This window comes from Micropterus salmoides, unplaced genomic scaffold, assembly GCF_014851395.1.
Source record: "Micropterus salmoides isolate LMB-PRFRI ecotype aquatic unplaced genomic scaffold, ASM1485139v1 Ms_hic_scaffold_12, whole genome shotgun sequence".
NCBI lineage: Eukaryota > Metazoa > Chordata > Actinopteri > Centrarchiformes > Centrarchidae > Micropterus > Micropterus salmoides.
In genome coordinates this window covers 16,401,794-16,428,541 of record NW_024040263.1, presented here as the reverse complement: position 1 = coordinate 16,428,541, position 26,748 = coordinate 16,401,794, and the positions used below count along the sequence as shown (strand labels likewise).

The 26,748-nt window shown below is 40.7% G+C and overlaps 1 pseudogene; it reads right to left on the bottom strand.

Annotated features, from left to right (window-relative positions):
* Positions 1-744: 744 nt before the first annotated feature.
* Positions 745-25,584, bottom strand: LOC119899213 (annotated as a pseudogene).
* Between the last annotated feature and the right edge of the window lie 1,164 nt (positions 25,585-26,748).

Below are 26,748 nucleotides of genomic sequence, written 5' to 3'. Positions count from 1 at the left end.
TGTAAACTTCCATAACACTATTAAAAAAAAAGTCTACAAAACCTACAGAAGTGCAACGTAGTACTGAGTGTATATATATATATATTTGCACTGTGACCAGCTGATTTGAGTATCTGTCGCCTTACTCTGTAGTTACTAATACAAACATTTGGCAAAGAAGGTATGATATTTATACTACTACTATCAAGGAATGACTGGGTACAGTTGAATGTGCAGGACAATGGGATTCTTGCTGAGACTTGATGAATTCATGTGGCATTGAGTTTCAGCTCTCCCTCACTTCAGCATCCTCATTAAATGTAAAGTTATGAGTTTCCCCCAGACATATTTGTTGTACCATGTAGAAGCTTGTCAGAACTTGAATGAAACTTGCCTATAGTGTCTTTTTTTAAAGCCATTATGGGTTGTTCCTCAGAATAATGCACTCATTCACACAGGGTTATTTTGAAAAGCAATGTACAAGACAAACAGGGAATTTTGTACTAAAAAGACCAACTTTGGAAGATACTCATTTTTAGATTTTTTGCACAGAAAGACTGGACTTTGTCCTCAATCACACAGCATTTAAAATGGTGTGTTCTTTTCACAGCCATATGAACAGGAGGAATGATAACTATGGCCAAAAACTGTTTCATGCACGTATTGGCATGTGATGATTGTTTTAATACAGACTTGAAAAATATAAACCTACCTTTAAGCCCACAAATTGGGTTAATTCACACAAGAGACAAGGACGTTAAATGCATTTGATATTTGCTCAATTTATTGCATTAAGGCATTTGATTAAAATATAGAATAGTCTTCAAATATTGGCATCAATTTGTTTGATAATACATTGGTAGGGTATCATACCTAATCTAAAATATGCAGGACTCAACTAGTGAAACATTTGGAGGCTAATGTGCTAACAGCATCCCCCTCACTGTGCAAAGCATAGCACACAACATAGTAACTTGAGAGCTAATACATGACCCACCACCAACAATCAATGTGTAAAACCAGAGAAACAATAAGTCAACCAAGCCATCATAGATGATTGTTCAAAATGTGCACCAACATTGCTGAATTTCAAATCATACCACCACTGATGAACTGAACAATTTCCATTCTCGTGTCTGTGTAGGCATTGTGCAAAATTGGTTGAGGTAATAACAGGACAGGATAACACAGTGAGAGGGAAAGCATACAGTACAGATGCACATATTTTTACTGACACTAGCAAATGTGAAACTGCATCAAAATCTGCCCCCCCCCCCCCCAAAAAAAACCAGACCCTTATTTGTGTGCAAAACAAGCATAATGTCCAGTGTTTCCCCCAAATGGTACAGTAAAAGCATGTAAACCTCAAGCACAAATAAAATGAAATTGTAATGGCTTGTTAGAAGAGAAATGTGTGATATAATATACCCATTTAGTAGAAAAAAAGACAAGTATGCGTGTAGCCTTTGTAGAAAAACACCACTCAGATTTACTGAGATGAATTCGATTATTTGGCCAAATATAAAATGTCTTATATGGAATGTTACAGTAAGGCTATAAGATGATTAAAGGGAATACAAGGCTAAATCCTCCTCTTAAAAGTCTTCCTTATAGCTTGCTGGCTAATGTTTTACGATATCTGCATGTGGACTGTGGTCACTATAATATTTCCCTCTTGGCTCTCCTCCGTTCACTCAGCTGATGGCTCAGATGCCTCGTGTTGCCCTTCCATGTCCTCATCACTGTCCAGGCCAGTGCGATTCACGGTACGCCGCATATTGAAAGGCAAGTCCCCACGCCTTTAAACAAACACAATGGTTAAAAAAAAGTAGGAAAGATGAGTCATACAATATTAATGAATACCATACATTAAAGACTATACTTGTATATGTGTATAATCAAAATCCCTAAAGTTTGGGGACTTCACTGAGCAGTCAAGATATTCTGATATTTAAACACCCAGAACAGGTCAGAATCCAAAAACCTTCCTTAAGCATTGCACTGCTCTAACATTGTTGGACTCGAGATGGACAGTTTGTTAAAGTAGTATCAAAATCGATGCAGCAGAATTATTTTTATTCCCCACACACACACACACACACACACACACACACACACACACACACACACACACACACACACACACACACACACACACACCACACACACACACCACACACACACACAACACACACACACACACACACACACACACACACACACACACACACACACACACACACACACACACACACACACACCCCTTGCATCACTCCGGTTATTATCAGACTTTGCAGAGCTCCTTCAAGGCCACAGAGGACATTATGCAACACATTTCACAGACTTGAAACTGATCTGCATGTAGTTCCCCTTTAACTTATTAAATACTCTACTCTCAGTTGTGAAATGTAACCTGTTATGCACTCAGAGACAGACCCTCTGGATAAATAAGTGTAGAAGCCTCTACCTGAGCTTGCTCTTCAGAGTGCTAACTTCACGGTTCATAACGTCTGCTGACTCAGTGGCATCATCCAGCTCCCTCTGCAGCTTCCTGCGGTAGGCGTTGGCTCGTGTCACCTCCCCTCTGCCTCCTCTAACTGACGCTTCAGCTGACGCATTCGGGTGTTGGTCTTCTCCACCTGCAAAGAGAGGGTTCAATTAGTGCCAAAAACAATACAAGCAGATCAGCAAGGATTCAAGTCAGGATCAAACTACACAACAAGACTCCTCTCTCTCCTTTTAATAACCTGGAAATTAAAGTAAAAAAGATTAGTGATGAGGCTTACCTGATCTTTGAATTGCTCTGTGTTGCGCCTCTCGTCGTCAACCTGCACCATGACCTCTTTCAGCTTCTTCTCTGTCCGCTTGGCCAGCCTGGAGGCCTGCTGACGCTCCCTGAAATGAGTAGAATATGAAGCAAGGAATCAGTCCACAGTGTTGAGACTGTGAAAGTACAAAAAGCTGCTGAAGTACGAGAAAAATGTAGAAATCTTTATAAAATATATAATTACTGAATCGGGAACACACAAACATTATTACTGAAACTTTTAGGATCTGGGGATTTGTAAAAAAAAAAGAAGAAAAGGACTGGTCATGGTCAAGTTCTTGTTTGCTTTGAAACACCACCCAAATAGTGTTTTTACAGACTGTTATCAAAGTGTCACTCACTTTGACTCTATGTCGAGCTGTTCCTCCAGCTGAGTGATCTTGGCCTCCAGGGTGGTAACGGAGGACTTGTACTTGGACTTGATGGCCCCCTCGAGCTCCTGCAGCTTCAGCTTCAGCTCCTTGTTCTGGCGATCCAGCTGGGAACGAGCCCCCTCCAGCCGCTGGGAGGAGCTGCGCTCTGCAGCCAGCTCTGTGGTCAACTGCTCAGCCTGATGTCAGAAACACAGTGGAGAGACCTTGTTCAAGTAAAGCATATCCTAAAGTAGTGATCTCAGTTGCCCTGGATGTTTCACATTTTCTTCTTCTTGGTTGCAGTGTTTTTACTTCACTTCAACCTTTCACCTGACAATATTTTTTTTGTCGCTGCTCCAACTAACTACAGTCCTCTGTTTATTCCAAATTAGATGTTATCACTGATGCCAGAAATATAAAACATTACTTTCTTACCTCCTACCTTTCTCCTACTTGCACACAAAACGTAAAATTGTCAGCTGCTAGGATCAACATATGGGAGTGCGTCCTTACCTGCAGCGTGGTTCTCTTCAGGCGATCGTTGACCATCTCTGTGTTGAGATGCTCTTCCTCCATCTCCTCCTCCAGCTGGGTGATACGAGCCTCCAGCCTCCTCTTCTCATCTGCCAGCAGAGTACTAGCAACAACAAGGGTGGAAGAGGAGGGGCAGTTAGTGAATGGAGACACACTTGTAGATACTGCATAAGCTGACCTTGTATTTTTAAAGTACACACTATGCAGTTCCACATGACAAAGTGTACATGTACAGTAGATACTGAAGTCGTGCACATCAAGTTAATTTACTGAAAAAACATCTGAAAAGTGGCTGTTATTGTTTGATTCATACTTCTTGCTATTGCTGCTGTTAATCTCGTCCTGAAGCTCATCTCTCTCGGTCTGAAATTGTTTCTTGAGTCTCTCTGCAGTGGCCAGATCCTGAAGGAAGGACAAGACACAAGTATATTAAGACTTTAAAGCCTGAAGCTGCAGAGGTTGTTGGGACAATAACCTGTAAACCTTGTGGCAATTTCAGCTAAGTTAATTACAGAAATTGGACATGGTCTTAACAAAAAATTTGCTTAAAACCATGGTGCTGAATAGAGACAGTGCTTCAATGCTCTTCTATACACTAATATAAAAGTATGCATTATGTGCTAATAATTATAATAATAGTCAAGTGTCTGTAGCGAAGGGAGTGAACCAGTCACGCTTACCAAAATACAAAACGGGTCTATAGGGTACCAAACATGCAACTTGACCACAATGCCGAAGAGCCTGGCTTGTTGGTATGGCAGTCCGAGCACATACTCAGTAGTAGTGACAGTATTCCGTCAGTGTCTTTTGTTACATGTCTACTTTAAGCAGCAATTATTGTCTCAGTAGGCAATAAAAGCAACCTTGACTCTTAATGTCATTGCACTTTAGTGGAACTATTTTATTAATTAGATAATACTAATAGGAAATGATGTGCGTTGATTGACGTCAAACAACAACAACTAGAACCCTCCTGCCAATTTTTAAGCTCGCACAGATGAGAGAAATTACTTTTAGCTCAGATCTCATTCCTATGACTGACTATTATGTCCATTGCAGCGGCTGACATTTTTTCAGAAATCTGCCAGATGGGAGTAAATTTCTCTAATCATCATGTGACTGGGACGGGACAGAAAAAAAAAAAAAAAAGACAACAGGAGTGAGCGGGACAGGAATCATAGCTCTGTTTTTATATATACAGATTTTCAGTTCGAATGGGAATAAACACTATTTTCTGATATTTTTATTTAATTCTCCCAGGATTGTTATGGCACAAGATATTTTAATTTATCTTTTGTCATAGGATTGGGACAGGACAGGAAAAAATCCACTCCCCTGCCAGCCTCTAGTCCATTGTTGGTATAACCAAAAAATGTATAAACTACAGGAGGCGTGGGAGGGGGGTAAATTTATGAGAAATAAAGTCAAACATTCTCTGAAATTATAGTCACAAATACACAAGAAAAAAAAAAAATTATTTTTCAGATGTGCTTGTGTTTTTTAAAGGCTCTGTACTCTATTAAAAGCAGGGTATGCAGATATTAGCAGTCACATCTAAACTACTTTCACAAATCAGTAACATTTATTAATGATCTGATCTAAGATGTGACACATGCTTTTAAGTGGCTTTGTTGTAGTCACTCATATCTGCCTAGCTGTCTGAAAGCCCCACCTCTCCTCTTTTGTCTGCACTGACTGTTGTCTTATATTATTATTTAAAAAAAAACAAAAAAAACCCACAACAACAACTCGGAAGAAACAAATTTCACGTTTTATTAACACTTTAATCTCAGAAACTGAGTTTTTTCACTTAACATTATCCTCTCTCCCTTAACTGGAAATGTTTTATTTTTATTATTGACAATGGGCCTAATAAGTCGTCGTACTTTCCTTTCTGAGATGCATGAGTCAAATGATGATGAATTTTTTCCATTTCCCAATATCTATATACTACGTGATTGAGATCACAATAAACAGTAGCATCCAATTAGGACAGTTATTGACATTCAAAATATGACTAGGAGTCATTCTTCTTTCACAGGCGGTCATAAGCAAAATGATCAGTTAAAGATGAACAGTGGAGAGCTTTGAAAGCAATTTAATGCTCTTCAATGACTGGATATGAAAGTACCTGGCGTGGACCATTTCAATGTGTCACAGAAAAGGTCAGATCTCACAATTGTACAGATGGTTTATTATTTAATAATAATATTATATTATTATTATATTATATATGCAATATATGTAATTTATAATATTGTCCAAGAAATTGTCCAAATCAGGCACTTTTTATTATATCCAGTCAGGTTTCAGAGTTTTCAGTTATTTTCCACATTCATACCTCCTGGAAGTGCAGGGCGTCTGCCTCCATGTCCTTGAGCTTCTTCTCAATCTCCTTGGCCCCGTTGACGGCTTCGTCTCTGGATAAACGCAGCTCGTCCAGCTCTCTTATCAAGTCTTTCATTTGGGCCTGGAGAGTACACATGCAGACAGCAGTGCTGAAGTTAGACGGCCATCATTTTGAGGGATTTTCCAATTAATGTATGTGACCACAGTGACCACTTTTTGCATGCCTATATTACCTGGAGTTTTTTCAGCTGTTTGAGGGCCTCATCGCGGCCCTTGTTGGCAGCATCGATCTGGGATCCGAGCTCTGCCAGGTCCATCTCCAGTTTCTTCTTGGATGAGAGGGCCCCACTACGCTGCCTGCGTTCATCTTCCAGCTCGATCTCCATCTCACGCACCTGAAGGAGAGCAAAAGGACATTTTCAGAAATTCTACGCGAAAATGTAATTTAAAATTTACAACCCTGCAATGGTTTGTGAAAAAAAACTATGAAAAAAAAAGCTGTCGCTAAACATTTTAAGGGTCTTTTCTCCTACCTGTTTAACCAGCTGTTTCCTTTTTTCCTCTCCCTGCTCATCTCGGGCCTGCAGGTCTCGGTCAAACTGGGCCTTCATGGCCTGCATGTTGACCTCCAGACGCAGTTTGGCGTCCTCCGTGGTCTGCAGCTCATCCTCCAGCTCCTCCAGCTGAGTTTTCATCTCCTCCAACTGCTGCTCCATGGCACGCTTTGACCTCTCCAGCTCATGAACCTGTGGTTGCGTTGGTACACATTCAGCATTTTTAAGACTGAAGAGGAGCAACGCAATCTTTGCTGCTTATATAAAACATAAATAAAAACATTTCCAGGGTAGACAAAACCAATATGTGTTACTATTTTTGCTTACACTCTTGCCAACATCGTCCTTGGAGGAGACCAAGTCTTCCATCTCAGCCTTGAGCACCTTATTAGCCCGGTCCAACTCATCTTTCAGAACCACCATGGCCTCCAGCTCACGGGCCAGTGTCAGAGCTCGTGTTTCCTTCTCCCTGGCCTCAGCCTCGGCCTTGTCGCGCTCCTCTGCATACTTAGTAGAGATCATTTTCTCCTCGGCCAGCATCTAGGAGAAGGAGAGAGACAACAAATGGCAGTTGGGGGTCAACATCCCCTAGTTAAAAGACTTTTTTGAAGGCGACGAAGGCGACGTTGTGGTGAAATGAACAGGGTACTCATTGTTTCACTGATTGAGAAATCAATCTTGGATGTTGGTGGTGAAAAGTTGATCTCATATTTTATTCATATTCCCTTATGACCATTATATGATTGTTACAGCTGCTAATTCTAATGTTCCTTTTTATCTGACACATTGAAGACAGTTGTCCATTGTCCAAGATTTCAAACTGTCAAATGAAAAATGAGCAGTTTATCATTTGTCTTTGTCACTGCTGACATGATACCTGGTCAAATTTCTTCTGCTTCTTCTCCAGGTTAGAGACAATCTGCCTCAGGTGGTCCTGGTCCACTATGAGGTCATCCAGCTCCTGCTGTAAACGGGTTTTTGTCTTGTCCAGTTTGTCGTAGGCTGCGGTCTTCTCCTCCAGCTGCTGCATCACACTGTCCAACTCCCGCTGGCTTCGCTTGCGTCCCTCCTCTGCACTGTCCAGAGACGCAGCCTCCTGCTCCAGCTTCTTCTTCATCTCTGCCAGCTGAAGACATGAAAGAAAAGAGGGGAGATTAGAAAGACAAGAATGAAATGTGTTTGTTGGGGGAAATTGGGGACTACTGATGAAATGAATCAAGGCTACATTACAATTTTTCGATTTAGTGAGGAAGACTGGATCAAAGGTGGATTGAGGAGAGTAAAGCAAGTTTCATTTGAACCACGCTTCTAAGATTATGCGTTTGTTTCATCCTGTTCATCTTTTCTCAGTAGTCTCATTATTTTAGCATTTTTATTGTTTACTCTGTTTACCAGCTAAGCACTTTTAATCTTGCTCTAAACAGGGTTATAGAGTCTATAAACCATGCTAGCAGCTGTGTGAGGCTCTACTTAGGCACAGCGGTGCATTTGCTAATAAGCACAACTGAGGCTGATGGGAAAGTCATCAGTTTTGTAAATTTTGGTAAATCAAATTTTTGGACAAAATGGTAGTTTTGACCTGATGGTGGCACTAGATGGAAACTCAAGGAGGATCACAGGAGAAATTAAATTTATAGCGAGGAGGACATGAATGTTCCGATGATTGCACTAGAGGAAAAAGTCAGAGGCTCACCAAACTCAGTGCGAGTAATCATCTGGAAACCCATGAGTGTTACAAAACTTTGGTGCCAATCCATTTTGTACAGGTGCATCTCAGAAAATATGAGTTGTGGAAAAAGTTATTTGTACCGTAATTTAATACAAGAAGTGAAACTTTCATATATTCTAGATTTATTACACACAGTGAAATAATCTTGATGATTACAACTTACAGCCCACAGAAATCAAAATTCCAGTATCTCAAAATGTTGACACAAGGATTTCTTTTAATAATAATTAAAAAAGGTATAATACAGAGACGCTGACCTGAGAAGAGCTCTAATCAGCTAATTAGCTCCAAATACCTGCAAAAGGTTTCCCGAGCCTTTAATCTCTCAGTCTGGTCCTGGTGCTCACAATTAACTTTTCCATGATATTCAAATTTTTGGGATGCACCTTTATATGTTCAGATATTTCTCTGAATACAGGTGCTGGTCATATAATTAGAATATCATCAAAAAGTTGATTTATTTCAGTAATTCCATTCAGAAAGTGAAACTTGTATAATGTATACATTCATTCCACACAGACTGATATATTTCAAGTGTTCATTCCTTTTAATTTTGATGATTATAACTGACAACTAATGAAAACCCCAAAAATCAGTATTTCAGAAAATTAGAATATTGTGAAAAGGTTCAATATTGAAGACACCTGGTGCCACACTCTACTGCTAATTAACTCAAAACACCTGCAAAGGCCTTTAAATGGTCTCAGTCTAGTTCTGTAGGCTACACAATCATGGGGAAGACTGCTGACTTGACAGCTGTCCAAAAGACGACCACTGACATCTTGCACAAGGAGGGCAAGACACAAAAGGTCATTGCTAAAGAGGCTGGCTGTTCACAGAGCTCTGTGTCCAAGCACATTAATAGAGAGGCAAAGGGAAGGAAAAGATGTGGTAGAAAAACTGTACAAGCAATAGGGATAAATGCATCCTGGAGAGGATTCTGAAACAAAACCCATTCAAAAATGTGGGAGATTCACAAAGAGTGGCTGCAGCTGAGTCAGTGCTTCAAGAACCACCACGCACAGACGTATGCAAGACATGGGTTTCAGCTGTCGCATTCCTTGTGTCAAGCCACTCTTGAACAAGACACAGCGTCAGAAGCGTCTCGCCTGGGCTAAAGACAAAAAGGACTGGACTACTGCTGAGTGGTCCAAAGTTATGTTCTCAAAGTAAATTTGCATTTCCTTTGGAAATCAAGGTCCCAGAGTCTGGAGGAAGAGGAGAGGCACAGAATCCACATTGCTTGAAGTCCAGTGTAACGTTTCCACAGTCAGTGATGGTTTGGGGTGCCATGTCATCTGCTGGTGTCGGTCCACTGTGTTTTCTGAGGTCCAAGGTCAACGCAGCCGTCTACCAGGAAGTTTTAGAGAACTTCATGCTTCCTGCTGCTGACCAACTTTATGGAGATGCAGATTTCATTTTCTAACAGGACTTGGATCCTGCACACAGTGCCAAAGCTACCAGTACCTGGTTTAAGGACCATGGTATCCCTGTTCTTAATTGGCCAGCAAACTCGCCTGACCTTAACCCTATAGAAAATCTATGGGGTATTGTGAAGAGGAAGATGTGCTACGCCAGACCCAACAATGCAGAAGAGCTAAAGGCCACTATCAGAGCAACCTGGGCTCTCATAACACCTGAGCAGTGCCACAGACTGATCGACTCCATGCCACGCCGCATTGCTGCAGTAATTCAGGAAAAAGGAGCCCCAACTAAGTACTGAGTGCTGTACATGCTCATACTTTTCATGTTCATACTTTTCAGTTGGCCAACATTTCTAAAAATCCTTTTTTTGTATTGTTCTTAAGTAATAATCTAATTTTCAGAGATACTGAATTTGGGATTTTCATTTTGTCAGTTTTAATCATCACAATTAAATGAAATAAACACTTGGAATGTCCGTCTGTGTGTAATGAATGAATATAATATCCAAGTTTCACTTTTTGAATGGAATTACTGAAATAAATCAACTTTGATGATATTCTAATTATATGACCAGCACCTGTACATGAAAACTTTGACCTACTGGTGGCGCTAGACTAATGTGGTGGACAGACTGACATTGCCATCCATAGAGCTACTCCCCCACCCCAGAGACCAAATCAACTCTCTTGAATTATACAGATCTGAGTTCAATAACTGCTGATGTGTGTGTGATGTGAAACAAAGATAACGGCTTTGTTTAAGTGAACAGAGAGAGAGTGTGACACTGTGACCGACCTGAGCCTGCAGAGTAGAGATCTGCTTCTCCAAGTTCTTCTTGCCCTCTTCCTCTTCCTCCACCATCTCCCGCAGGCTGTGCTGCTCGTCCTCCAGCTGTTTCAGGCGGGTGGAGAGGGCCAGCTTCTGACGAGTCTCTTCTTGGAGCAACGCCTGAAGTAAAGAGGAGGAGAAGTACAACTTGAGAAAAATATATTCTTTAAACCTGGTAAGCTCAAGGCTTTCCCCCCCTCAGTTTTCACTCCATTTATTGTTTTTTGCCTATATTTGACGGTATGTGAATTAGCAAGTGGCATTTCACGTTTGCTGTGTCACCAGTAATGTACAGAAACTGTCGCTGGATGATTTAATAGTCAAGAAAACATTTAAAGGTGATTATTAGGCAAGATATAAAGTTATAAGGAATGTCTTTTCTTCTACGATTCATTAGCATATTTACAGACACTGGAGATATTGATATCCTTCAAAAGTGTGATTCACACTACAAATGTGTATGAGTCTGACTGAGTTACGACTGATTATTTAAATGCAGAATTGGGCGCCAAGGGTTCAGAAGGTATTAATATATTGCAGATACAGTGTTTTACATGTTTATACCGTATGTCCTCCATCAATTAATTTTTTCATTATTGGTTAATTTGCAGATTTCTCTCGATTAATTGTTGATCAATACAATATGAAACAAGTCCCAGTTTTTTTTTTTTTTTTTTAAAAACAGTTTAAATTCCAAAGATATTTAATTTACAATGTTATAAAACAGAGAAACGCAGCACCTGATGAATTTTAGTCATTTTCAAATAAACAACAATGAACTGATAATCGAAACAAGTAAGACAAGTGAGATTAGAAGACAGACAAGAGTGCAAAAAGTAGTAACAGTAGTGATGAAGATGTTTGTACCTGTAGATCCTGCAGCTGAGACTGCGTAGAAGAAAGGTCTTTGCTGGATTTGATGTTCTTACCCTCCGCTTGACTCAGGAGGCCGTTTAAGTTGTCCAGCTCCGTCTAGACACCAGGTAGAAAGAATAACAAATCATAGACACAATTTAATCAGCCACTCCATCCATCCATCCTCACAGAAACACAATTGCAAACTTTCTTCCATTCAACCACATACTCCGTCCACACTGTACCTGCATCTTGGCCATCTTGGCGGCCACCTCCTGCCTCTGTCGTTCACTTTCCCCGTATTTGACCTGTAGTTCTTGAACCTGGGCCTCGGCCTTCTTACGACGGTGTTCAGACTCCCCTTTGCCTTGTGTCAGACTCTTCATCTCAATCTGCAGCTCGTTCCTCTCGCTCTCCAGCGCCTGCTTGGCTTTCTCCACCGACACCTTGTTCTGCAGGAGTGGCACACATGACGCATGTTACTGTTGTTAATCCAGGTATTTATTAATCTTTGGCATCTTCTGACCACCCCATTTCGTTACCCTTTTGGCTTGTTCCAGCTGTTCGTTGAGCTCCTCAAATGCCTGATTGTGTTTTTGTCTCATGTCAGCCATCTGCTGCTCGTGGAGCTTGGCCTCTTCCTCCAGATTCTTCTTCAGCTGGGTGACCTCCATCTCACGCTTGGACCTGAATGACCCAAAAAAAAAAAAAAAAAACACAACACACACCACAGATTTGAGAAGAGGACAGAAGAGGAAAAACTACATTTATCTGAGCACAATCTTGTTGCCCTTGGAGCCTTCCACATGAACACCTGGACAATCTCACCCAAGTGTCAGAGTGTCTCAACAACTATTAGATGGACTGCCATGAAATTATATCGACTTGGATCTCACGACTTTTCATTCAGTCAGACTTTCTACTTGTTACAGGAAACCAAGAACTTCTCCATGGATTCTGTGTCTTAAGTAATTCACAATTCAGAGTATTTTTCCCTAAATAAAAATAAAAAATATACTGCAAACCTACACAGGCCTAACTGTTACCTCAGCTCCTGCTGTGCTGCAGTGGAGTCCAAAGTGTCCTCCAGCTCAGTCTTGAGGGCCTCCAGCTCCTCTCCCAGGTCCCTACGCTGTTTCTCAGCCTTGGCGCGTGCCTGCCTCTCCAGCTCCAGATCCTCCTGCAGCTCGGAGATCTGCGCCTCCAGCTCCCTGATAACCTTCTGGGCTGCGTTCTTGGCGGCAGCCTCCTCCTCGATCCTAAGGGTGAGATAAAGAGCAGGAATGAGATCGAAATACTGACACTCTGCATGAATGTTGTTGGAAGTAAACAACAGTCTGTGTCAACATCATCCAACTTTTATGATCAGGGAAGTTCATATAAAGCTTCAGGGGGACAACAGGAAATAGTATCCTTGTAAGCAGCCTATAAGACTATGACAAAAGGTCATCACAATCGGTCATGTTGTTGCTGTTAAATTTGAATATGAATATATATATATTTTTTATTTTTTTTAAAAACCTGGCCAGTGCAGCGTGGAGTTCCTCTTCCTTCTTAGCCAGCTGAGCTCGGAGTTCAGCAATCTGGGCCTGCAGGTCAGCAATCTGGTCATGGAGTTCAGTGGAGTCTCCCTCTAGTTTACGACGGTTCTTCTCCAACTCCTGACGCACTTTCTCCTCTTTTCTTAGACGATCTGTGAGAGAGCGCCCAAAATTTACTAATTTAAATTGTAATTATTAGCAAAAGGTAAAAGGACACCAAAAAAACCACACACATTAAAGGATTTAAAAAGTATGCAGCAGTGTCATGAATTATACTTAATTTGCACTCTTCGTTTAGCATTGTTTATGGAGTGATCTCTTATTTCAGGCCCTGTGGAGAACCTCACTACATCCAAACAAGAGAAAGCAACAACCCCACACTAATGTGTGAGTGTGTAGACGTAGGCATTCACACAGACACCTCCAAAATCATGAAACACCTTTCATGCCCGTTGAGTTTAGCCCCTTTCCCTTTTTCCTCAACTCACAGTCTGCAATGCATTATATTAATAAATCTTACAGATTATGTTCAGATGTCACTGAGATTTGTTTGGGCAGTGTGGGAATCTCACTCCAAAAACAATCTTAAAATTGAGAGCACACATTAGAAATTTAAGATTATTATTAAATCGTGCACACAGAAAGTTTTTTCTTTCCATGACACTTCTGCGGCTCTGTAGAAAGGGATTGTGGTTGTTAGATTTAAAAGAAATTTTAATTTAAATTTAAAAAAAACAACTAAAGCTTGATTTTAAATCAACGAAGAAAGAAAAATTAATCAAAATGACAATTCAATTTTATTGAAACACACTAGCACATTATTGGGTGGGTCAAAAATAAATAAATAAATAAAAATGCAACAATAATGTCAAAAACAAATACTTGCCCTCCAAATCTGTGATCATGGCTTCGTGTTTATTCTTGAGTTTCTGCAGACTTTTGGACTTCTCCTCCTCTTCGGCCAAGTTGGTGGTGAACTCTGAGATCCTCTCCTCCATCTGTTTCTTCTCCTGTGGTTAAAAAGACAAAAGAAAAAACAGATGACTTGTTGTCCCAGGTGTAATTCTGTTTTATTTATCCTGGACTGTGTATTAATCAGTGCTGAAGACCATGGACGTGTTGTATGAGACCTTATTGAGCTTGTTGTTCTGGTCCTCCAGCACCATGACCGCCTCCTCTATCTTCTTCAGCTTGGCGTCCGTGGTGACCTTCTCCATCTGAAGCTTCTGTCTGGCTGCTTCCTCCTCATCCAGCTGCTGCTCCAGGTCCTGGATGAACACCACAACCAATTTGAAATGTTAATGCGTCTTTTTAAAAACACTGCCATTGTATTTTTTGGGTATGATTCTTCCCCATCTCATCTCACATTCTCTATCCCTCAGGACTTGACTGACCGTGATGTTCTGCTGCATCTTCTTTCTCTCAGTGTTCATCTGGGAGACCCTCTCTTCCTCCTCCTCCAGGCGAGACTCCAGGTCATGCAGGATGTCCTCCAGCTCTTGCTTCCTGGTGGCCAGACGGGCTCTCATCTCCTCAGCCTCTGCACACAGCTCCGTCTCTGCCTGCAGCTGCTCTTGAAGAGCTAGCTTCTCAGAATTCAGCTGGCAGAGGGGGTGTCAAGGTGAGGCTGGAAAATTACATCTCAGAGCAGCATCATGCAGAAGTAAATAGGTTTTGTCATAACGATTCATGTTTTTATGCAGTAATTCTACATGTGCCAGATTTAAATGCTGCTACAGAAAATCTGATGCAGATCTACAAATAAATCTGTCCACTATCGCAGATTTGAAATAAGACTCTTGTGAAGACTCTTACCTGTTGCTGCTTGGCCTCATATTCTTTGAGCAGCTCCTCAGTCTGCAGTTGTCTCTCCTTGACCTTGAGCAGCTCCTCCTCTTTGGCCACCATCTCCTCATCCTGGCGAGTCACCTGCAGCAGAGGCTTCACCTAAAAGAAAGAAAGAATAAAAATTAAAATCTCACGGTAAATCTTTAAAAACATTGTTCAATAGTAAAATGTATTTTCCTTGCGTTTTCTTAATTACCATTACAGTACAATAAAAGGTGAGTGCTCTACAGACGCCCGATAAAGATGTCAATATCTCACAAGTGATATCAGTGTACTGTATATAGTTAAAAACTCTATAAGCCTCTATAAAACTCTACATATCGACACCCAGAACTACAGATTTCATTTTTGGACTAATAGAGCTGCGAGTTGATTTGACTTAACTTGGTGACCAATAAATACGGAAAAATTGCTGTGCTGCGCGTAGTTTTATTTTTGGGAGCACCAACAAACGGTCATGAATAATTAAAAACTTAAATGGGACTCGACTTTGGCTGCAGCGGAATAGCCTTTCATTCAAAAATGTATTAGCCTATACGCATACATTAGAAGCTTAACAGTTTCGTTATTTATGTGCTTTTAGATATTACTGTAATAATTTTTGAACTTGTTTTGTCTGCTCAGAAAAGGACTATCAACTTGATTTTGTTTGTAATCAACAGGGTGCTATTTGCTGTCCTATTATTGGGTTAGCCAACAACAATGGTAAAAAGCAAGCAACTTTAAGTGGCTTCTCCAATATCTTACCTTGGTGAAAAGCCTCCACCACTGCCAGTTCCTGAGTTTGAGGTAAGCAGCACAGTTCCTTTGGATAACTTTCATGGCGGTCAGCTGCTGCTGTCTCTTGGCAAAGGCTCTGGGGTACAAAAAACAGAAGTAACATATTTGACATTTTGCCTAGAAGTTCTTTCCTTTCATCATAGTGTGTTACATTTATTCATCTGCAGTAGAAAAAAAAAACAAAAGCTGAAGTGCACAAATATGTTGCTTGGTTAAATATCTTCACTGTTCTGGATCGAGTGACTCCTTCATACTTGCGGGCCACATATCCTCTGCACCAGGCCTGGAAGCTGATGATCACATCTGTGATCTTAATGTCTCTCTCCTCCTCCAGGTGGGCCAGGACTCCAGCTCTGAAGAACACTTTACTTTGACCGATGCGGTACAGGTTTGGGTCCAGCTCCAGAGCTTTTATCTGACATGAAGAGGACAGAGGTGACTCAGTGACCTCTTAAAACTTGAAATGGAGAAGGATGAGACATTTTGTCCTCGTTCTGATGAATTGCTTACTTTTAAAACTGATTTATTGTTCTTACCATGAGCACGCAGGCTTGCTTTCCGTCCATAAAGCCCTTTGGGATGGAATTCGGAGTGAGGATTTCATACCTTAAAAAGACAGACAAGCACAATTAAATTTCTCAAGTAGTTTGACTTGAAATCTGTAATTTAGGACTGCAGTTGTTTTTACTTCATGACTTGCTTTTGTAGTTATAGGCACACATTCACTTTTGTGGATTATATGTCCTTTGATCCATTTTTCTTTTTCACATTTGTCCTACTTGAGAACTTGAAGTTTAGACTGGGATGGGGATCTTTATTGAGTGGGTAAAATATAAATGTGTCTCTGAAAAGGAGGATTATTTCTTTAGAGGGGGGGTAGCCTGAGAGAAAAAAAATGGGGGAAATTATTTTGAGGAATTGGTCGTTAGGTATTTAGTCATTTTCTAAAAATATACTAAAAAAAGAGAAAGATGTTTGAAAGGTGTTGTTGTTGGTATTTGTCACCTCTGTCTGAACTCCTGGAAGACGATGCGATTGGGGAAGCCCTGTCTGCAGATGCGAATCCCCTCCAGGACTCCATTACACCTTAGCTGGTCCAGAACCAGGTGAGACTCCAGTTTACCAGCCTGAAGAAGAAACAAATTCAAACAACATTAAAGTCAAATTATTTGTATTGTAATGATCGTCTATAAATGCATTGTTAATTTTTTTTACCCCTCATCTAAATTGACTGCATCATTAGTCGTTCAAATTTGTGATATTGGCAGAAAAAATAAAATGGTCTTGTCTAATAAACCATGTCAGGATGTAGGATGAGTAGTGGTTCTTTTACAGGTGGATCCCCACATATCAAGTGAAGCACAACTATTTTATTTCCACGCCTGAAAGCATTCAAGGCTCATAAATCTCAATCTTTTCTTCTTTGTTAGTTAAACATGTCTTACAGGCACCAATATGCCAGAGCACATTCGTAGTTTGTCATATTTTATGTTCCTTCACTTGTACCACAATGCTCATGCATCAGTTTCTGCAACAGCTGCAATGCTGAGTCATTGTTTATACCTTCTTCTCGTGGTTGGGGATAATGCAGCGGACGAAGTTGGGGTTGGTGTTCCTGAGCGTGGCCATGAGGTTACCCAGCTGCTCCTTGTACAGCTGGCCCACGGTGCGGAACATGCCCTTACGGGTTTTGGCCGCACCGTGCACGGAGTCTGACATTCCTGCCACCTTATCCAGGCCGACAATACGGTCCACTGAGAGAACACGGAGAAGGTGTCATCACATTTCAAACTTTAGTGACGACAGAAATTAAACATTTACATACAGCAGTGAGACAGTAAGCATTATGACATTTTGGATGAGCTACAACCCTTACCATCTCTCCATAGGTCAGCGGTAAATTTGTCTGTAGACTGGTTGAGCAAAGTGGCCACACACTCATTTAGCGGATCCATGTTTTTCAGCAGCCAGTTGTCTGCTTTGTAGTCCACCTGCACCAGAGGAGAGCTACGTTTATAATGAAGAGCTGGAAAGTTGAGGTAACCACCAGACCACTGTTACTACAAGTTAATGCCTTGCTGCCCCCTCATATTGTGAAGTGCAACTATTTATGACTTATGTTATGACTTTAGTTACATGTACAAGCCAAACCTTGTATACTCAGAATATAGCCACAGGACTATGTTGGTACTTTGCAGCCATCTAGAAGTAAAAAGTAATTATGCACATTTACTCAAGTACAGCAAAAGTACTTGAGTATTTCCATGTTGCCACTTTATACTTACTTATACCCCACGACATTTAAGAGGAAACAAATATGTACTTTTTACTCCAGTTCATTTATATGAAACATAAAATAACTAGTTAAAATACTACATTCACGCTAATGCATTAATAATAATAATAATAATAATAATAATAATAATAATAATAATAATAATAATAATCATCCACTATAATAATATATCACTCTTGAAGAGACCATTCTATGCTGTTCCTTTAGATAATTTAAATAAACTTGCTGATAATACTTCGGTACTCTTTACTTGTGTATTTTTCACTGGTTTAACTACTTTTACATTTATCGAGGTTCTAGGTAAAGTGTTTGTTAACTGTATGTGTGTTAACTGTAAATGTACATTAATATTTTATAAGTTAAAATTCATCGTCAGTGACCTTTCCAGCATAGTGTATAATGCAGAAATCAGCGTTGTCCTTGAGTTTCTTGGGTTTCTGGAACTTGGGGTGTGTTCCCTGCTCCTGAACCACTTTCTCCACAAAGCTCTTGTCTGTGGCTTTGGGGAACCAGCACTCCTCATCCAGCAGCGCCAGGATGCCCGGAGGGCCGGCCTGTAACATGACAAACAATCTATTTTAAGTGTCTTGACTTGTATTACACAACTGTTTGCTGCAGAAATTACAATCGAGTGTTACTCCACTGTACTGTCAATGTTGTTGTGTGTGAATCTTGAGGAGGAATAATAACTGGGTGGCATCTTACAGGTTTCTCAATGAGGTCGATGCAGGGCTGCAGGTCGAGGCCGAAGTCGATGAAGCTCCACTCGATGCCCTCCCTCTGGTACTCCTCCTGCTCCAGGACGAACATGGTGTGGTTGAAGAGCTGCTGCAGCTTCTCGTTGGTGTAGTTGATACACAGCTGCTCAAACGAGTTCAGCTGTAGGACAGAATTAGGGAAACGATTATTCAACAGACAGAAAATGAATAGGCAACTTTTTCTATATGTAACAAAAATGTACTTGTTCCAGCTTTACCCCCCACACACCACTCACTTGTGTAACAACGGTTTACTGCTGCTACACTTTTCTCTTATCTCTGATTAGATTAAACATGAGCCGCCGCCCCCCCCACACACCCCCGTTCATCAGGTTTTACCTGTTCTGTGAACTTCTCCTGAGTCTGAAAGTAATGGTAGACTGTTAAAGACCTGATTTTAGCCATTTTGCCTGACTGGACCTCCTCTTCAGGTTCACTTCTATTTGTAATTTGAAGCCGCCACTTTTAAACTGATTGAACTTTGTCATCACTCTATAGGATGCCCAGACTGCTGAAACTAAGCGGCTGAGCCATCACAGTGCTCTGTCTAATCATAGAACTACAGTTATGACGCTTAACTCTAAATCTCTCAAGCCCTGAACACCATACCTCAAAGATCTCAAATCCAGCGATATCTAGGATGCCAATGAAGGAGGCCCCCTGTCTCTTGGTCTTGTCCAGGGCCTTATTGATCCTCAACACCAGCCAGCGGAACATCCTCTCGTAAGAGGCTTTGGCTAGAGCCTCAACAGCAAACTCGGCCTGCTCCTGGGTCTGGGCCTTCTGGACATAGTCCCTGCCAACCTGCATAAAAGAAAGAAAAGCTCTAATGTCATCCTGTGATACTAAAATTATCATTACATGGAAACTGCAAAATAGTTAATAGTAATAGTTAATTTATTTGGAATTACAAAACTAAACAACACCAGCTTCAAACAATACAGTCGTGGAGGAGAAAAAAACAAAAAAAAACACAAACACACAAAAAAGGTAGAAATCATAAACTATTTATCCCATAATCATTAGAAGAAGAAGGTAAACATGTCACATCATTGAAGTGTATTGATTGCTATACAGACCTTGATTCTGGGTGACAGGATGGCTCGTGTGAAGTCGGTCACATTGATGCTCAGCAGGTGACACACTTTCTGGGCAGCTGGGGGTGAAACACGGGAGTCATATTGGAGGATGTTGGAAGGATTGAGAAAATGGAGTAAAGGACGATTACAATGATGAAATGTGCGTACCGGTGTCATCAGGCATGGAGGCCTGGTCAGAGTTGCGCTCCTTCTTGAAGGTCATGTTCCCCAACTGCAGCACGGCCGACACCACCTTCAACATACCTGACAAACAATCAGAAGAGGTCACAGCGTGCTGCAGATGATCAGTAATGTGCCACCACGCCATTCGTTTGATAATCTCACCCCATTAAAAAGACACTTGGAAAACCCATTATGTGCAATAATCAAGTTTGATTATAAACTAAATATCCTTGGGTTTTGGACTGTTGGTAGAAAAAAAAACCCACATCTGAATCCTGTGGAAAGTTACTATAACGGACATTTTTAAAATCTGTTAAAATGAGAGTAATCAGAAGATAAAAAAGTGCTCAGTGAAGTTTTTTATTGCCTACAAACTAAGTTGCTTTTACACTCTGTGTCACTCACCAAAATGCATTGAGTGTAACCTCGAGCCATAACAAACATTGAATGCATTTCCTTCCTCTAAACATTTGCAAAGCAGATTTTTTATAGTGTTTTAAATTCTGCATTGTTTACATCCATGTTTACTAACTAGAAGTGTTCTTCACTGCCTTTGCTAGGACATGATCTTAACATATGGCGGTGTGTTACTGCCACCTGTAGATCAGTGGATAGTGTGACACCAGCAGCAGGAATGGGTATTCGGTCTGTGTGCATTTGTGTCCTGCTCATAGAAAAACAAAAATCCACAGCGTTACTAGGTCAGAAACAAATGAAAACAAAAAAGGTACCAATTGTTTCCTCTTCTGGGATGCTCATGATCTGAAAGGCGTCCATGGTCTCAGTGAACAGGTCCTTGTCTTGCTGACCAGGAATTGTCACGTTTCCATTGGAAAGGAAACGGTACTTGCTGTATTCCTCCAGACACAGCTCGGCTGGGGGGGGGGGGAGAAGAAAGAAAGAAAGAAAGAAAGAAAGAGAGAGAGAGCAGAATTATTTATAGAGAACTGACCATTTTAACACACTTTCATGGGCCTGCTAAACTCTGTTGCTTGAATGCACACAACTTCAGCACCATTGTACTGCAGACACTAATAACTGAACCAAGGAGTGGTTCAAAAAAAATATCAGTTTCCAATATTAGTGGAATGAAGCAGATACTTTTCGTGTATACAAGCTGCTCATTTAAATGTCTTTGCTCTTGAACTGCAAGTCATGTTCAGCTATCAATAAACCACATTTATTTAGCTACTTTCTTCAATTTTCATTTAAGTAGCTCTGTTCGATGCATTCACGGTTGTACTAAAATGCCTCACAGCGCAGCTTGTCCCCTGCTCCTGTCAGCATGTAGTAGAAGATGTGAAAGCTCCTCTCCTCTTTAGCTTGTCGGATGGCCCGAGACTTCTCCAGCAGATCTGGTTAGCATTTCAGTCAAGGACAAACAAATGCAAAGGCAAACTGAGCAGGACAAACAGCATCTTTAAAATATAGTGCAGAAACAAGCAGACCCTCAGGGACCTCTCCAGGTTGTCTTTGTGGTAATATGATTAAATGCATCACTAAAGGACAATTAAAACACAAATGTGAGGGGCCTGAGGTTGCACTTGCACCTGCATTTTTTCCAGACCTTGTGGATGATAGAGGGGGCACCTCTATCAGACAGAGTCTAGTCAAAACTAATTTTAATATGGTATTTGATATTGCACTCACATGGTAAATATTCAACAACAACTTTGCTGAATAATCACAAACTAACTGACAGCAAACCTGATGTGGCAGAGCATTACAGCATGCAAATTCTGATTGCTTTCCGTCACCCTTTGCAAATTGGGGAAGCAAATTTTTCAGCCCTGTACAGAACGGGAAAGTAGCATATATTTTAAAAAGGATGCAAGTTTCAATGTTGGCTCCAACGATGTATCCATTCACGTCAAAATTGATCCTGATGAATTTTCCCTACAAGAGAAAACAAATCAAAGTGATGTTTGTAAGGCTGAAAACATTTTAAAAACCTATGTTCTTGATCAGCTTCTTACTATGAGTGTTGGAGTCATAAGTGAACATAAAATAAATCGACCAAAGTTATTTAATATTAATGATTTCTGTATTTTTCCTCTGCTCTTCTCACGGGCAGGGCTTTAAAGTCACATATGACATTTATTTTCTGTGCTTTGTAGACATGAATTTTAGGTTATCTAGTCATTCTTACAAATCTTGAGGAGTTGTCATTCTTGACGGTCTTTGCATTGCCAAAGGCCTCCAGGATGGGGTTTGCTTGCAGCAGCTGTTTCTCCAGTTCCCCCTGACAAAAAGGATCGAGTATCAGAGCAAACTATAGACTCCAATACACTTTTTCATCTAAGTTGGACATTAGTCAAACAAGCACAACTTTCATGCATTTTCTTGGAGAGCTGCAAATCTTTCATTGGCGAAAACATACATAAGCTACATGCAGTAAATCATTAATTTAATTTTTTTTAAAAACAATTCATGCTCCGTATTGAAAAGAATTACCTCAGGGGATGTCAATATTGCCCAATCAACCACACACACACACTGAATCCTGCGCATTCCAACACACATTCCCGCATCACAGCAAGCCCACTCAAGCACAAAAACCCTTTAAGATCATCCCTGTCCATGCAGGCACAAACAAGAGAACACAAGAAGCACGAAGGCCAGTTAGCCAACCTCCCCTAAAGGAAATGCAAGAGTGTATTTTACTGTGACACACCAAAAAGTTTCATTCTACTACAATGACAAAATCAAGACTGACCAGATTGAGAAAAAAATAAAGAAATTGTTGCTGGGTGGGAATGAGATACTTTGACCTAATGCCAGAGGGAACAAACACCTGTGGTGTATTTTAGCATGAGAGAATAACCTCTTAACCTATCTCTTGATTCTCTGAACCCACACCGGATTCTTTATTTGCAAGGAAAAGGTTTTCATATTTAAAAACAAACTTGTATTTAACACTTGTGAGGGATAAATCTTCAGATGTTACTTCATTGATCCTTTTATTAATTAAAACATTTTCTTACTATTGTAGTTTTATGTTCAAAAAGACTTTCTTCCCGAGTTTGATACCACTTTAATATTGCATGCTACTATACTGTAAACATTAAGCTAAAAAAATTTTTTTTTAAAAAAGTACATTTCAATGCATTTCCTTGAACCCCATACTAAGACAATAAAACGTTTCATGTTAGTAGAGTAGTGCATAAACAGACACCATGCGTATGGAGTCGGAGAGATGAACTCACATGTGACAAAACTGCATTCCCCTGGAGAAGAGGTGAGAAAGGAGAGAGTTCAATACATTTGATACCAACTTCAATGCACAGATTACTTAACTCCAGAGGAAACCTGTTGTCAACCTGTTGAATTATTAAGTGATTTCACAAAAAATTCAGGTAAAGTCTTGTGAAACAACCTAAGAATAAGAGGACACACATTCACATCTGCGTTCTGCTTCACTGTCAGACAGAGAGGTGAGGCAGGCACGTCGAGGCCTGAAAGAGGAATGTGCAGTAGTCGCCCCACAGTCAGACAACATTATCGAGAAGGACTAACATGGAGAGAACAAGGAACATCAGAGCAGATGGGGAAAATACAGGGGGTGGCCTTTCCAAATCTTCAGATGAACCGTCAGGAAGGAAGGAGGGAACGAAAGAGAAAAACAATGAGTTTTTACTGACCTGGTCTTTCTTGGACTTGAAAGATGAGGCAACATGGGCAAGATACTGAATGACTTTCTTGGTATTTTCTGTTTTCCCTGCTCCTGATTCCCCACTGTAGGAAAGGACACAGCACATAGAAAGATGTTGACACACATTATGTACTAATCATACGAGGTAAAGTCTAAACATCAGGGCAGTGGCAATACTGATCCTAAGGCATTAAATTATGACTGAACCAATTTCTTTTTACATGACATGGGTGAGAAAACACTGGTAATTTAAACATCTACAATTCCATGACAACCTGGAAAACTATCTGCTGATATCTGCTGTGTGAACTGATCAAAAGCTCCAGAAGTGCAACTAAATAGCTTCAGGTGAGATTGTTTTGTCAAGAAAATGTAGCTCAATTGCACATTATGTTCTTGAGAGGAAAACGACATTGAAACTTAATCCTACAACCAACAGACACTGTCGTGCAGCCACACCTTTTTGCCATTTGGCATGAACAGTTAATCAGCTGTTCTTTCGCTCGTGACCCAACGTTTCCACAATATTGTGTGCAAGTGTGTGAATCCATTTGGAGGCCACGCCCCTTTTACAATATGTCTCTTCCATTGTCACGTCCCTTTTTAGCCAGTCGGCATGAACACAAACACACACGCAATTTTGACTTAAACCAAGTTATTGTGAAGATACCAGGAGAACGGAGTGACTTACGTGCAGAGGATGGACTGGTCCTCGCGATCTGAGGGGAAGAGAAAGAGGAGAAACGTCGATCAGGGAAAAAAGTTGACAGGTAGCGGATGTCAGAATAATACGGCATGTGATTGTTTAACTCTGTAGTTTCTGTGGTGTGTAACAGTGCAGGGCTGAAACTGAATTGAAAATGAATTGGCAACTATACATCAGTTTATTCATCTATGATAGCTGCTCAATGATGTGTTTAAAATCATAGTGAAATAAATATCTTTGGGTTTTGAACTGATGATCAAACAAAAAAAAAAGCTATTTAAATCAGTCACATTGGGATTTTTACAATAATCGTAAGCTGCAGCCCTGAAACCATGTGGGCATGTACAAATTAGTGTACACACACACCGGTAGCGTGTGTACTGTAAATATACAGTAGCAAATAAAGTTTGTCACTAAACACGCCGTTTCTCTTTACAAAAACAACTGTGATACCCTGCATCATGCTCCTGTAGGCTGTGTCTGTGATGGCATAGATGTGAGGGGGCATCTCATGTCTCTTCTTGCCCTTGTACATGTTCACTATCTCCTCAGTGTAGATGGGCAGGTACTTGTAGGGGTTGACCACCACGCAGAAGAGACCAGAGTACGTCTGGGTATGATAGCAGATAGTTATCGTCAGAGAGGAGTGTTACTGCAACCAGTCACATGAGTGCACACAGTCAATAATGAAGGGAGATCTGTAACGTGAGATTCTTCATGGTGCCTCTATATCAAAACACGTGAATCCACCCAAACTCACATAGATGAGTCCAGAGTAGTATCTCTCCTTCAGGTTGTGCAGCACAGAGGCCTCATTCAGGCAGGTGAGCTCCGCCATGTCCTCCACCTTACTGAACTTGGGTGGGTTCATCTTCTGAATGTCATCCTTGTTTACCTTCACCTGAGATTTACAGAGACAAAACACCTGTCAGAGGGATTCCTGAACGAGACTTAGATAGCAGAAACAAAGTAAACTTTAATATTATTTTCATCAACGCTTTTGTCAAGTGAAAATGCTGATTGGTTGCCTGCTAATGACACCGTTCAATAATTTCATTTGAATTCATAAAGCCAACAGATGGACACATTCTTCACTGTCACCTTCTTGCCCGAGTCCGTCAGCTCTACCACACACTCGTCTCCATGCTCCTCCTTGACGGAGCCGGCCTCGAAGCCCAGCTTCTCGGAGGGGACCCACACCAGCTTCTTGGTGGCCCAGTCGGCCTGGGCCATGGGGTTGTTTATCTCACTGCGGTCCCCATACAGGAACTTGTCTGCGTCCGTCATGGTAGCTTTAACACACAGCAAGAGAGCATTTTAAGCAAATATGCAGCCATTTCCAGCAGTATGACCTTTCAAAGAGAGCAAGCGTGGCTTTAAAGGCAACAAAACATTTCAAGTAATGGGCATTTTACTGTGGACCTGGATTCAAATGCCTACAAGTTATACGCAGACACCGCACAAATCTTAACTCCTGTACTGAACAGTCCTGACTTGATTTATAATTTGTGAAATTTATAAATACCTTAACTTGGTTTTTAACCAGTTCACAGAAACAAATTTAATTTATTCTTTGCCAAATTTAATAGGTTTAAAAGGTTTTATTTATTAATGAATATAAACAATGAACACACAGTGCTGCCATCCCATTCAACTGACGCCGATTACCAAAACGCAGTAGTCCCCGCTGCCCACCACGCCCCGCCGCTATCCGTTCAAAACATAGTCGGACTTGCCACCAGCAAGATTGCCCAGCAACATTGCTCAAAAATTTGCCCCGTGTAGCATCAGCTTAAGACTCTAAATGTAATAGGTTCAAGTTTGGCTTTATTGCATGTCATTCTTCCTCTCTTTCCTCATTTCCTGTCATTTCTCTGCTCTCGCAATTGAATGAAGGCAAGGATTTTTTTAAGATAAGATATAACTTTATTATATATTTAATATACATTTCTGTCACCAATTAAAATAAAACTATGAAAACTAATATTTAAAAAAGAGCCTGGGTGAAGTTATTACCTTTGAGTGGTCTCCAGTTTTTAAGTTGACTTATCAGAGAGTCATTGGTGCAACTCAGCGGTTCTCTATAGGGGGTGTATTGGACCGCATTAGACTGATTTACATACAGACAGAAAATTTCACCTTCCAATGTAACATGCAACAAAACGATGCAAGAAGTAAAATACACTTTAAGCCTGCTGAAACTGGACTACAGCAGCATCTGTTATTCTTGCTTGTCATGCCTCTAAAAGTGTCACTCATCCTGTGTGATAACAAGTCTGTGTGTTTAGTTTAGCTTTGACTTTTCTTTAAATATTTAACTGGAGCAGAAAGATTCAGAATAAAATAGAATCTCAAGGGGAGGAAACTTCAGAAGGTACAGCACAAGTCTGGGCACATTTTCACCAAAACAGCGGTCGTTTCACTGTATTATTATAAGCATGCAAGCTTTTTACTCTAAGACCTATAAACCAA